The sequence below is a fragment of the Athene noctua genome, chromosome 21 (assembly GCF_965140245.1).
Source record: "Athene noctua chromosome 21, bAthNoc1.hap1.1, whole genome shotgun sequence".
NCBI lineage: Eukaryota > Metazoa > Chordata > Aves > Strigiformes > Strigidae > Athene > Athene noctua.
This window is the reverse complement of record NC_134057.1, coordinates 1,292,594-1,304,945: the sequence shown is the minus strand read 5'-3', so window position 1 is coordinate 1,304,945 and position 12,352 is coordinate 1,292,594. Positions and strand designations below refer to the sequence as shown.

At 45.2% G+C, this 12,352-nt stretch overlaps 1 protein-coding gene across 2 annotated transcripts in view; it reads right to left on the bottom strand.

Moving 5' to 3' along the window:
• Positions 1–11,632, bottom strand: part of SGMS1 (sphingomyelin synthase 1) — a 99,662-nt gene extending 88,030 nt beyond the window's left edge. The window contains exon 1 of one of the 2 annotated variants that reach the window (XM_074924366.1): positions 11,515–11,632. The gene's annotated coding sequence lies outside the window, so the exon portion shown is untranslated. The remainder of the gene's footprint in view (positions 1–11,514) is intronic. The other variant, XM_074924367.1, reaches the window with a different exon arrangement.
• Between the last annotated feature and the right edge of the window lie 720 nt (positions 11,633–12,352).

The following is a 12,352-nucleotide window of genomic DNA, read 5'->3' as shown; positions in this document are numbered from 1 at the left end:
TTTCCAAGCAGGAGCTTTCCTTCCACAGCAGCAGTTCCTCCTCCTCCTCCATGACTCGGCAATACAGTCCCATTCCCCGCTGTGCACTCAGCTGGGGCTCCCTCGCACCCCACTGCTGTCCCTTATCTTTCTAATGACAAGTAGCTGGAGAGATTTGGTTTGTTTCCTTCCCTTCACCCTTCAGGTAATGGCCATCTCTCAGAGTAGTCTATGAGCCCAGGAGGAAGGTGGTGGCAGCAGAGGTCTCACAGGACATGACAGGCCTTAGGAAGGCGGGTATGGATACAAGGAGGTAGAAGACATGGAGGAACCGTAAGACAACCAGTCTAGGAAGGCCAGAAGGACTGCTCTGAGGGGTGATTTGAAAGTGTATGACTTTGGCTGCATTTCAGAGCCTTGTACAAACCTTCACTCACTTTGATGACAAGTGCCGCCACAACTGGTAGGTTTAATTCGGGAATACTTGCAAAGTCATGCTGAGAATACTTCTAGTAAATGCTGTGCTTAAAAACGTTGTCACTCTACTGCACATATACTGCATATCAATACTTAGACTTGAGGAATAAGTCAAGTATGCAGCTTTGCAAGTATTTAAGTCTCCAGGTAAGGGAATAGCTTTCCTCCTCCTCCCTGCAGTTAGCACTTGTCTAAACCACTGGAGGAACAGTGCTGCCCTCACCCTGTGAATGTAAATTATAGCAATAAAAATACCAATTAAAAAAACAAAGGTACTTTGTTCAAGACAATCTAACACGCCCTGTACGAGACAATCTGTCTCTAAGGGGCTGACTTGAGATCTTCATATTTTTAACAAAAAAGTTTGGCACAAATAAAGCATAAATAAAATATGTGGGCTATTATTAAGCATACAAGTCACTTCACATAAGTGATCACCGAGTAATTCACCTCTGCTTTATAAAAAAATAGAAATCTTTTTAAAGCAGTCCTTTAAAGGAAACAAATCCTCCAATTCAGAAGAGGATAATACTGTCTCCAGAGAAGCCAATACAGAGATTGTTCCTCTTTTTATTTAATTCTTCCCCCATTTTAAAAACTATGAATCCAGAAAGATCACCATGTTCAGCTCTTCAATTACTTCAGACATTTCATTTTGCAGTGTCTGTGTAAATAAACAGACCTTTCCTTCCTTCTCACTGAAGTTTGTGTTGCCCCTTTTAGTGGCTATTAGCAACATTAAGAGCAAAGACAAAAGGATGCAAGAACTATACCCAGCTGCACATCCAAAGCCCTTGTGCCTGCGAGCTCCCACCTAAATCATACTTCCGATTTCATACTTTTTTGTGTCTAGGATACACACCAAAGGCAAGCATACATTCACACACCCACACTTTCCCTACAATATTGAGAACTGGCTTTTTAAGTGCTGAAATCCCTTCCTAAAGGACGGGCTAGTCAAGGCTGCTTCAGCATCAATGTAGGAGCATCAGTAGCTTAATTGTATCTTACTAAGATCAGGCATCACAAATACCCCAGTGCCATCACTGCTCCTCTGCTTCTTCCCCTGCCAGCAGATCCTTTCCTAGCATTTCCCATTCCTGGCACCTCTTCTCACTTCAACCCCTTCTGCTGGAGGGAGAATGCGGTGCTCTGCCAGCCCCTCACCCTCTCCAGTGCCAGAGCACAGAGAAACCGCTGGGCATCTGCTGGGGAGCAAGGGACAGGACTGCGCTGGGCAGAGGGACTCTCATCCCAGAGGGAAAAGGTCTGAGTCGCCCACAATGCTGCGCTAAAGCATGGCTCCAGCACCCCAAAACCCACCAAGCCCAGGCAAAGACACTCAATGGCGCTGGAATGCTTCTTTCCAATAGCAGCAAGTTGCAGTAAATGAACACAGCATAGTCTATTATACAAGAGTTACATTAAAATACACCTGCAAGCATTTAAGGCTGCATTTGGGCTTTATCCCAACTATCCTAACTCAGGAAAGTACAGGGAAACAAGCAAGCTTAAGAACTTCCAGTTGTCTTCACAGGTTCTGTCACTGTTCACCACCCGTGCTTACAAAGCAATGCCCGCTTCACTTTAGTCTACTAGAGATCCACAATTGCCTCTCATGGCATTTTTAAAACAAACAAACAAACAAACAAACAAACAAAACCCCCAAAAAACCCCAACACTACCACACCAGTCACAAACAATTTATTGACACAGTTACTGCAGAAGTTATTCCACTTCAGTGGCACAGATTGCCATTAGTATTTTGCATGACACAAACCTGAAAGAAAAGTCGGTTACTACTGTGCTAGGGGGGGGCAGAAAGCACAACCACTATCCCACATGCTGACATTCACCGTGTTGTGATTTCCCTCTGGTTAAGGTCCTACTCTGCTCTGCCAGGTAAACCACAACACATTTCTCCAAAACATCTTTTAACACTGGAAACTGGGGAGATGAAAAGAAGGTGGGGACAGGGGGGAATCAGCTCACTTTGAACAGATGTACCTGAAGCTTTTGTTTCTCTGGGAATTGAATCTGCAGCCTCTCAACCTAGAAGCAGGGATCTGGTGATAGGGATCAGAGTTTACAGCTTTGAGGCATTTACACCTCACTGGTGTCCCAGGGTGGGAAGCCTCTGCCTACCACAAGCCACCCTGTAACCAGAACCACTGGCTCAGAGAGTAACACACCAGTGAAAAACCAGTCCCCCTCGCTCTAGGTAATTCAAGCGGTTCATCTCCAATGAACATCTGGAGTTGGTCCACACGCTGAACACATCAAAAAGATTTTCACTGCTACTTAAATGAAAACATGTAATAAATCAGATCGGATCCTTTAGAAAGTAGCATGCCATCCTTATTAGCATTTGCATGCACATTAAACACCAGACCATTAGTCAAAGCCTTAATGGTAACATTTATGCATGAACTTACACAAGAGATGAGACTGAACTGTGTGCCTCAATTACAGGACTGTGAGGTACAGTTATTTTCTCTGATGTTCAGAAAGGGATAAGGTTGGATTTATTGGACTGTACATTTGTATATCCAGCTACTTTGAAATCTCTTCACTCTGTAAGGTCCAACTATGCACAATGCAGCTGAAAACACAAGGCAATTACAAGCACCTTACCTAGGAAAGATATATAAAGGCTTCACCTCAGTGCAGGTCACAAGAAAAATGAATCCTTCTCACATAGTGTAAAAATTGTCTTTCCAAACCTATTTGTGCTGTGAAGTGTTCAGATATAGTTTGTTAATAATATTATTAAGCTGTCTAGACAAATTATAGATTCATTTTTCTTGAAAACAGGTAAACTCAAATATGACTTGGATTTTCATAATTACCAAGCTGGTTTGGCTTTTTAATTTGCTATGATGAGTTCTGCAAGCACAACAAGACCAGACTTTGAAACCTTCATCTTGAAAAGGCTGGATCTTCAGTGTCTCCACAGCTGCATGTAACAGGAACACACATACAACCCCACTTGCAATGGTGTCAGAATATCTTTGCAGGAATACAGAGATCACACACCATAACACATGTGCTAAAAAGCACTGCTAGACAGAGGCAGGCAAAGCATTATCCACAATTGTTGCAAAGCTTACAGCAGAAAGGCCAAACACTGACTGGGTTATTATTCAATCTGCAAGTAAACACAAATAATTAATTTAGTAACATGCCATCACATCTTGCAGGGTGAATTTCAACACATAGCTATTACAGCGGAACTACTTAAAGGAATAGAGCAATTCCCTGTCATTTTGAATATATACTCTGCTTTCAGTCTACAATCATGAAAAGACCAAAAAGGAAGTCCTGAACATGGAAACAAGATTCCCAGGTCGTTAATGAATAAAATACAAAAACTATGAAGCCAACAAACATTTTTGTAGAGTGAACAATTACTTTAAATATCTGCTCATATCCAACTATAAATGGACAGCATTAAAGCACTATTACCAGTGTGAGAGGGATTACAAAGTTAATGCAAACAATCTATGTTTAACCTCTTAAGCACTCTCTGTGATATTAGCAAAGAAGAATTCGAATGGGAAGAATCATAAAAGGATTTTAAAGATTGGCAACCACTCAATAAAATGGCCAAGGGAAGTTCCCTGTAGGCAGAAAATGATGCTGGTCTATTCACTTGTGATGAACTGGGAGTTAAGCAGCACCATTCTGAAGGTAAGATCTTTAAGGAGTAACTGGCAGTTTATCCAGGACATCAGCTCAGCTGGACAGGCACAGAGAAGAAAACAGCTAACAGCCTTTCTATTGCATAAATCTGGCGCATCCGTATCTCAAATATCACCTGTATCGCAGGCTCCTCCCCCTCCTCCGCTCCCATCCCACCCTGGCATTGAGAAACACTGAAGAAAGCTTGCAGGACCGACTGTGTCTATGCACGGGGTGGGAAACCCTCTCCCCAAAGCCCACGTTAGGTTCTTACAGCAACAGATCTCCTTTCTTGAAGATTTTCAAAACCCAACAGGACCCTGAAAAACCTGACTTACCTCTGAGGTTAGTCTTGCTCTGAGCAGGAGGTAACAAATTTGTCTGTGACTGTCATCTCTACAAATATTCTCATAGCCACTTGTATTAACTGAACTCTCGGCTGAATTCTGGCATTCCTCTCAAAAACATTATAGCTGCTTGGAGACAAGACACATGGCTATATGGGTCTGTGTCTTCTCAGCACAGATACTCGTTTTCTTGCAAGCATTCCCAACAAAATTCTGAACAAAGTATCAGAATGCAAATAATTCGCTGCTGATAAACACGCTTTGGGCCCTGTTTTGGGTTTGTTTGTTTTTTTTTTTTTTAAGATGTCCTTTGGTAAACCACCTATTTAGATTTCAAAAGGGAGAAAAACTGAAATGGAAATTGTACATGCACAAAAAAAATGACAGTATCTAACAAGTCATTTTGTTAATTTGAGTAATTAATTGCTCATTACTGCAAAATAAGGCTTTTGCACTGTTTCATGAAGAGTAGATAAGAAACCCTAGCCCATTACTAAGTATTGTTCTTGGCAAATGTGAGCTTCTCCTGGCACGGCGAGTCTCCAGAAAATCATGTTTCCATTAAACACATATCCTGGCATCCCAAAAGTACTGGTAGAAACAGAACAACGTGTTCTGTTAAGTCATTTAGCAGGGACCTTCACATGCTTGCATTCACCCTTTTCTGTCCGTGCTTGCTTTGTTCACAGTGCTGCTTTGAACAGCACCACACCACCTCTGCTCAGCACCCACACCGCCAAGCACCCAATTTCAACATTTTGCAAAAAACATGTATGTTCCTCTTCCTTCCTCTAAGTTTTGTTCACTTAAGAGACTTAATTAGACTAAAAATGTATTCCCCAGACACCGAAAACCCACAAACCACTGGCAGTTTCTATTCTTCACGCACCCTCTGTTATCAGCAAAGATCACCATGAGCTCCCCGCTGCCTGACTCACTGGTGCTGGATTTTCACTCCTATTTAAAAGCAAGCAGACCTGGAGCCCTCATGCACCATCACTAGCCAAGCTGGCTACGAGCACCTGCGCTGAAGGTGGCCACCTTGGAGCTACTCCACCAGTGAATAGTGAGCCTGCTCCGGGAACGGTATGTCATTCACATCACCAAGCAGGTATTTTTGCAGCAATAGCCCTCAAGGCACTTTCAAGGTCTTTTTCATCACGGTAACAGTAGGAGTCATTTTTAAGCCTTTCAAATAGTTTTAAATTAACTTCCCTGACAAAGTTTTCCAGAGCAATATAATCTGACTACATAAGGCTCTCCGCAGAAGAGCAGGGGCACAAGGAAGACAAAGCACAGATTTCAAGTGGAAGAGACACTATAGCTCAATTTATATGGAGCTGTTTCAGTAGTATGTAGATTCAAAGCCATTCCTGTGCAGTTATTGAAGTGCAACCCAAGCCTCCCAAGCAAGCAAAAAACCCATTCTGTGTATAAACAGGGCTTTTATACCTTGGCACAGTGCTCAACTGCAGAGTCAAACTTTTCAATGCCTGGTAAATTTTTACTTGAAAGTGTCAGGGGAGCTCATGCCAGAAGCCCATATGAAATGCCAGCTGAGTGGCAGGAGGTCAAAGCGTGGTATCAAGAGATTTTATGGAAGTGTTTCAAGACAAACTTCTTAAAAGCATTGTGCTATCTAGGGAGGCACAGATTTATACTGCAAGGAAAGTCTAGCAACAAACTTTATGACTCCTTTCCAATCCAGGGTAATATCTTTAATACCCTACCTTGCGAAAATCACAGCAGTAGGGTCTCCTGTAACTGGTGAGAACTGTTTGTTTGTACATCTATAATCCTTGGTTATTTTGCTTAAGAATAAAGAAGAAGTGTTAAATGCCAAAGGTTTTGTGTAGACTGTCCTCTACAAAAAAAACCCCAACAACCCACAAACAAAAACCTAAAAGAACCCCATAACACCTTCAGATGCAAAAGGTATTATTTCATGCACAAAAACCCAAAAGTCAGACCCACAGACAACTGAAAAAAGTACAACAGAGTTTAAAGACCAACAGCCTGAACAATTACCCTTTCTCCATTAATGCCTGAAACTATGGCTGCAGGAGCAGAAATTTAATTTGAACTGAGAGTAAGGCTCTATACTCACTACCATTTTTATAAAGCATCTAAGGTTAAGTTAGTGTCAAAAATGACCCTGAACAGATATCAAGCACAACGGATTTCAACATACTGGATTTTGCCAGCTGTCACCACATCATAATAAAAAAAAAAAAAAAAAAAACACCACAAAAAAAACCCCCACCAAACCACAAACAACAAAAAAAGAAAGAGATAGTAAAGCCCCATTGAAACCTGGTCTGACACTCAGGGTCCCCCCTTGCATCTACACAAATGCATTTTTACATTCACTTACAAGAGGAAATTCGCAAATGCTTATACACTCTCCCATTAAAGCATTTCAATTGTCTGAATCTGCCATTTTAACAAATTCAAGTATAAGACTTTAAATTCAATTAACACAAATCTCAGTGCTCCCAACATTAAATCTGCAAGTGACATTTAATGGCATTCAACATGCACAAAACTAATACACTAATGGACCAGAAAGGAAAATTGTAGGACACTCCAAAATGTGATGCTCTTTTTAAGTCAAGGAAATTACAGGTGTAGGCTGCACTGGGCAAGAAGAGATGACAGCTATTAAAAATCCTTCTTAAACCAAGACTGTAAAAGCTCTCCTCTCCAGATACACCACACAGCTATGGCTGCACGTTGAGGGCAAAAGAAGAAAAGCAGCTGCTCTATTCAGCAAGATCTCCTTCGAGACTGCTGGGTTTTCAGGGCAACATACCTAATGTAAGGCTGTTTCAGTTGTTAAAACGGGAATTACAACCTCTTCTGCTGTTTTTACTTCTGTCTCCTCCCACCTCTTTTTCAGATGAAGGCTTAGGCAATGCAGCCCCACTCACCACCCTCCCCCAGACCCACACCAACTGATGCTCACAGGAGTGCTAAATTTTCCAAGCCCTGTCCCCGTCGGCTAATAAGGATGCATCACCACACACTGCACCCCACGAAACCAGCCCAGGTGAGGAGTGCTGATACCCTGCCACCCCACTGCACACATGCACCTCACCCAGCTTGGTAAGGCAGCTACTTGTTTTCACACAGCTATGCTTCCTGAATTTAAAAAAAAAAAAAAAAAAAAACAAAAACACCAAAAAACACCCCACCCACAAAGCTACTGGACTTTAGGGATTTCTTTCAGTCTTTTTTCCAAGTGGCAATATGCTTTGCCTTAATGCTATTTAAATAAAACAAGCTACCTCCAAAGAGCTTCAAACTCAGGGAGACAGAAGGCAGACCATGTTGGGAAATCTAAGAGAGAAAAAGGCTTTAGAGTCATGTTTAAGCAGAGGAAGATTTTTTTTTTCTTGTTTAAATGTAAGCAAATTAACACAAGCAAAACCTACAGTTAGTGAGGATGCTTTCACAATAAAGCTTTATCAGTGTTTTCCTTTGAATACAGATGTGTATTCTGGATACCAGAGCAGCACTGCACAAGCCAATGAAGGAAGCATCAACAGGACATGTTCTGTTCCACACAAGTCACGCTTCTCTGATTTGGATGAGTGAACTGTAAAGACCAGCAACAGCAATAACTACATTTTAAAAGCTGCATTTCTTTTAAGAGACACATTATAGTCTACTAAAATAGACTTTTTTTTCTCTTATCAGCTCTCAGCCAAGAGTTATCAGTATCAGAACAAAGCTTGGGAGGTACTTCCAATGATTTCACACACACACTATATTAACACATTGGATAAGACCAGAAAAAATACAGATAAACATTTTAAAGATGGTTAAATATTCACTTACATTAATGAACTATACACAACACAGGAAAACCAGTTACACTTTGTAGCTTATTAGGATGGATGTTCTTTTTATCAACAAAAAACAAGCTCAAGTGACCTACACCAAACACTGCCTCTGCTAAGTAGATTTTCAAAAGCATAAAATATATTCGGGATGAAAACATCACAAAGAGCCACTAGGTTTCATGTTTTCTTCAGTCTTCTGCATTACCCCACCCATTTGGGGGGGAAGAGGGCACTTAATAATTAACTTGACTGATGCAACAGACTTTGGGAATTGATGCTGTACTAAAAGCCGGAGTTTCTAATCCACAGCCCTGCGGAATATCAGCCTGAGGGCTGCCTGCCCCTATGTGCGTGCCGGTCTCCTGGGTGCAAAAAGCCTTTGATTACACCAAAATCCTCCAGAAAACACTTGACAGTACAAGGCAGCTCAGTTCATGACCCTCAGTTTTTAAAAAACAGCCTCTTAAAACTCAGGTTTTTGAGCTCATTTTAAGCTTACCTCTACTTCAGAGTCTTTTTTCCACATACAGATGTTTTTGATGTATTGCACTTGAATTATGACTGAAATAGCATTCAGGTGCTCTGCTCTATTTCAGCAAAGAACAGTTTGGACCAACCTCGCTGTGAAGCCTTAAAAATCCTTCCTCTGCAACACGTGTCTCTGAACCACACTGTGAGAGAAGGATCTCATGTCACACTCAGTAAAACCAGCGTTCACAGCCATGTGCAAGTCTCCTAGTTTGTTTTTTGATGGTGCTATACAGATGATTTTTTTTTTTTTTTTTACTACAAACAGGCCCTTCCTGTCATGCTGGAGAACAAGGGTCTGGATTATTTTGTCTGAGCATTATTTTACAGGATGTCCTGTTGCCCCAATTAAAAAGCCTTAAATTTGGCAACTGTTCCTTACGGCAAGACTGAAATTGCTGTTAAATCTGAGTAACTCCCAAGCTACTCATATTTAGCACACCAGTTAACCACCATTGAATGACGCAGAGCAGCAGCAACCAGAAGATGGGCAGAATTTTTAAGTTGCTATCACCCATAGCACATGTGGTTGTTCTTCCTCCACATGTTCAGTTCAAGAAAACTCAATAATTATTTCATTAAAACCAGCACCTATTCAAGCTTGACGAGTGTTGAGAGAAGCAAATGATATACAGGGAGAACAGGTACACAGAAGGTGCTATTGCCAAAACACTGCTTTTTAAGAACACCGTTAACTCTGAGTAGCCAAATAGTATTTATGACTACCTCCGACTCCTGAAAATTATCCTCGTACTTCAACTTATACACTTAGAAGTGTCGAAGGTTTTCATTAACAGCTAATTAAACACGGAGACATGTTGTCTCTAGGTTGATAAGTGAAAAATGAAAGAAGCGTGATAAATGATTTAGGAATCACAGTTTGTTGCCCAGATCACACACAAAGTTTAAAGGCATCTGAGCTAAATTTAATTCTGTTCTTCATGCACAAACCTGAAAAATCAAGGCAATCTTTCTGGATTTAAAGGGCTCTATTACCTTTACTGTAAAAGCAGCCTTTACCTTTGGTCTGTCACCAACCAGGGCTGATTGAGTTCTCTTCCCAAACTCTAAACAACCTCACAGAGCTGAAGCAATTCCAATGCCCACCAGAATAGTACACAAAACAGAAGTGCACATTACTCCAATACAACATCCACTTCCCAAATAAATAAACACAGCCAAGGTCAGCCCTACAAAGATCAACAGCAGAGCTTCCACCGACTTGAACTGTCAGGCATCACATCGGTATTTTGCACTGCAACAGACATGTAAACGGGCATGAAAGCCAGCAGAAATCATTCTCATCCATGCAGACCTGAAGTGGCAGAACGGAGTCTGAAGGAATCGCTACAAAACCTGCTGTCACAAAGCGATGCACTGATGCTGCTACCAGCCAAAGTGACACGAGGACGTACATCGACATCCCATTTCCAGCTCTGCTAAGAAAGGCTGCCTGCATCAGCAAGCTTCATCAGCACCATGTCAATATGGCAGAGCTCCCATTTTTTAGAAATAATACTCTTCTCTCTCTTTCCATCCTTGCCTCGTGTATTATGCCGCCTGAAGGCACTGAGGACTTCTTTAATGAGGTTTTCACACAAGACAGAATAAATTAGAAACCTTGATCAAAACAGGGCCTCCAGCAGGAGCGCAGCAAAAAGACAGCCACATGTGTTATACACCCAAAAAAATCCAAATAATTCAGCCTGTCAATCCTCAAGCAGCTTCACAAGCAAACAGGGTGCACACCTGCCTGCCAGGGTGCTGATGATGTCGAGGCCTCTTCTCACCCTCGGTCGCGCCTTCCAGCCTCTTCCTCCCCGAGGCCCTTGGGCCGCTGTCACCCAGCAAACCTCAGACCCAGGGAGGTGGCGCAGCCCTAACACCACCACTACGGCCCTCGAGGTCGTCAGCATGGGACGGATCTCCTCCCCACTGGCAGGAGACACCTCCAGCTTCTTTTGGAGGGGGAAACTGCCCACCTTGGCACACCTGCGAGCTGCGGGGACTGGGCAACCCCTGGGCTGAGGGGGAGCCCAGGCCTGGCCTGAGGCAGGCCCTAAGCCCCCACCCAGGCTGAGGGGACCGGCATTACCCCCCCGTGGGGCTACCCTCACGGCCCCAGCTGAGCGGAGGGGACAACATGCCCACCGCACCCTCTGGGGCAGGGAGACCGGATCCCTCCCGCAGACACCCCGGGGACGAGGGGAACAGACCCGACCAGGCACCGGGGCCGAGGGGGCCTGAGCCCCTGCTGCGTCCCGGGGCTGAAGGGGCTGCAGCCGCCTGAGCTGAGGGGACCTGAGCTCCCCCGGGGCTGAGGGGCCCAGACACCAACACGCTGAGGGGACCAGAGCTCCTTCAGGCCCCCCGGGCAGAGGAGACCGGAGCCACCCACAGCCGCCAGGGCTGAGGGGGCCTGGACACCCCCCGTGGATTCCCCGGGGCTGCGGGAACCGCCGCCGGGCCGAGGAGCTGGGAACCCGGAGATGCGACCCGGCCCCGCCGCTACCCGGCCCCGCCTCGAGCGGCGGCGGCCCCATCCCCGCTGTCACCCGCCACCCCGTCCTGCCGCCGCCGCCGCCACCCCCGGGCCTGCGTCCGGCCCCACCGCCCGGCCCCGCGCTGAGGCGACGGCGGCGAGGCTCGCTGCTCACCGTGCGTCGCGGAGCCCCGCGGCGGCTCGGCTCGGGTCGGGTCGGCGCGGCCGCCGGGCGGATCCCCTGGGCGGCGGCGGCGGCCCCGTGTCCCGTGCGGCGGCGGCGGCGGGCGGGGCGGGCGGCACCGCGCCTCACGTGACCGCCGTGTCACACCGCGGCCGCCATCTTGTGCGCGGCGGCCCGGAGCCGAGGCCCCGCGGCTGGGGCGCGGTGCGGGAACGCTGCGCGGTAACGCCTCGGACACCGGGGCCGGCCGCTCCCCGCTGTGGAAACCACTGGTTTTCTTTAAAACGAGCCGCCTTGAAGCGTTCTGTGGGCACGTAGCCAGGAAGAAAATAAAAAATCCCGTATCAGCATAACTTACTCCGAGCGGAGTGTGACAAGTTCTCATGCTAAATCTGCCTGGTGTACTGACAGCTGGGCCAGGCGCGGCCTTGACCTTCAGGAGGTGAGGCTGCACTCTGTGCCTGCATGGGGAACTGCTGAAGGTTAAACTTTTGGAAAGATGTTCCAGCAATTGTATGTAAATTATTAACTGTTCATCATAGAGAGGATAGACTTGGAAAATTACTAACTCTTCAAGTTTTGTGTGTAGATGCGGTGCAAAAAGTCTGTCGGTGTGCTTGGTTTGTGGGAAACCACCAAGCACCTAGGCTTATACAACCCTAAAATAAATCACAGAACCATCTCAGTTGGAAAAGCCCTTGAAGCTCCTCCAGTCCAACCATGAACCTCACCCTGACTGTTCCCACCAGATCCCTCAGCGCTGGGTCAGGCCGACTCTTCAACCCCTCCAGGATGGGGACTCCCCCCCTGCCCTGGGCAGCCCATTCTA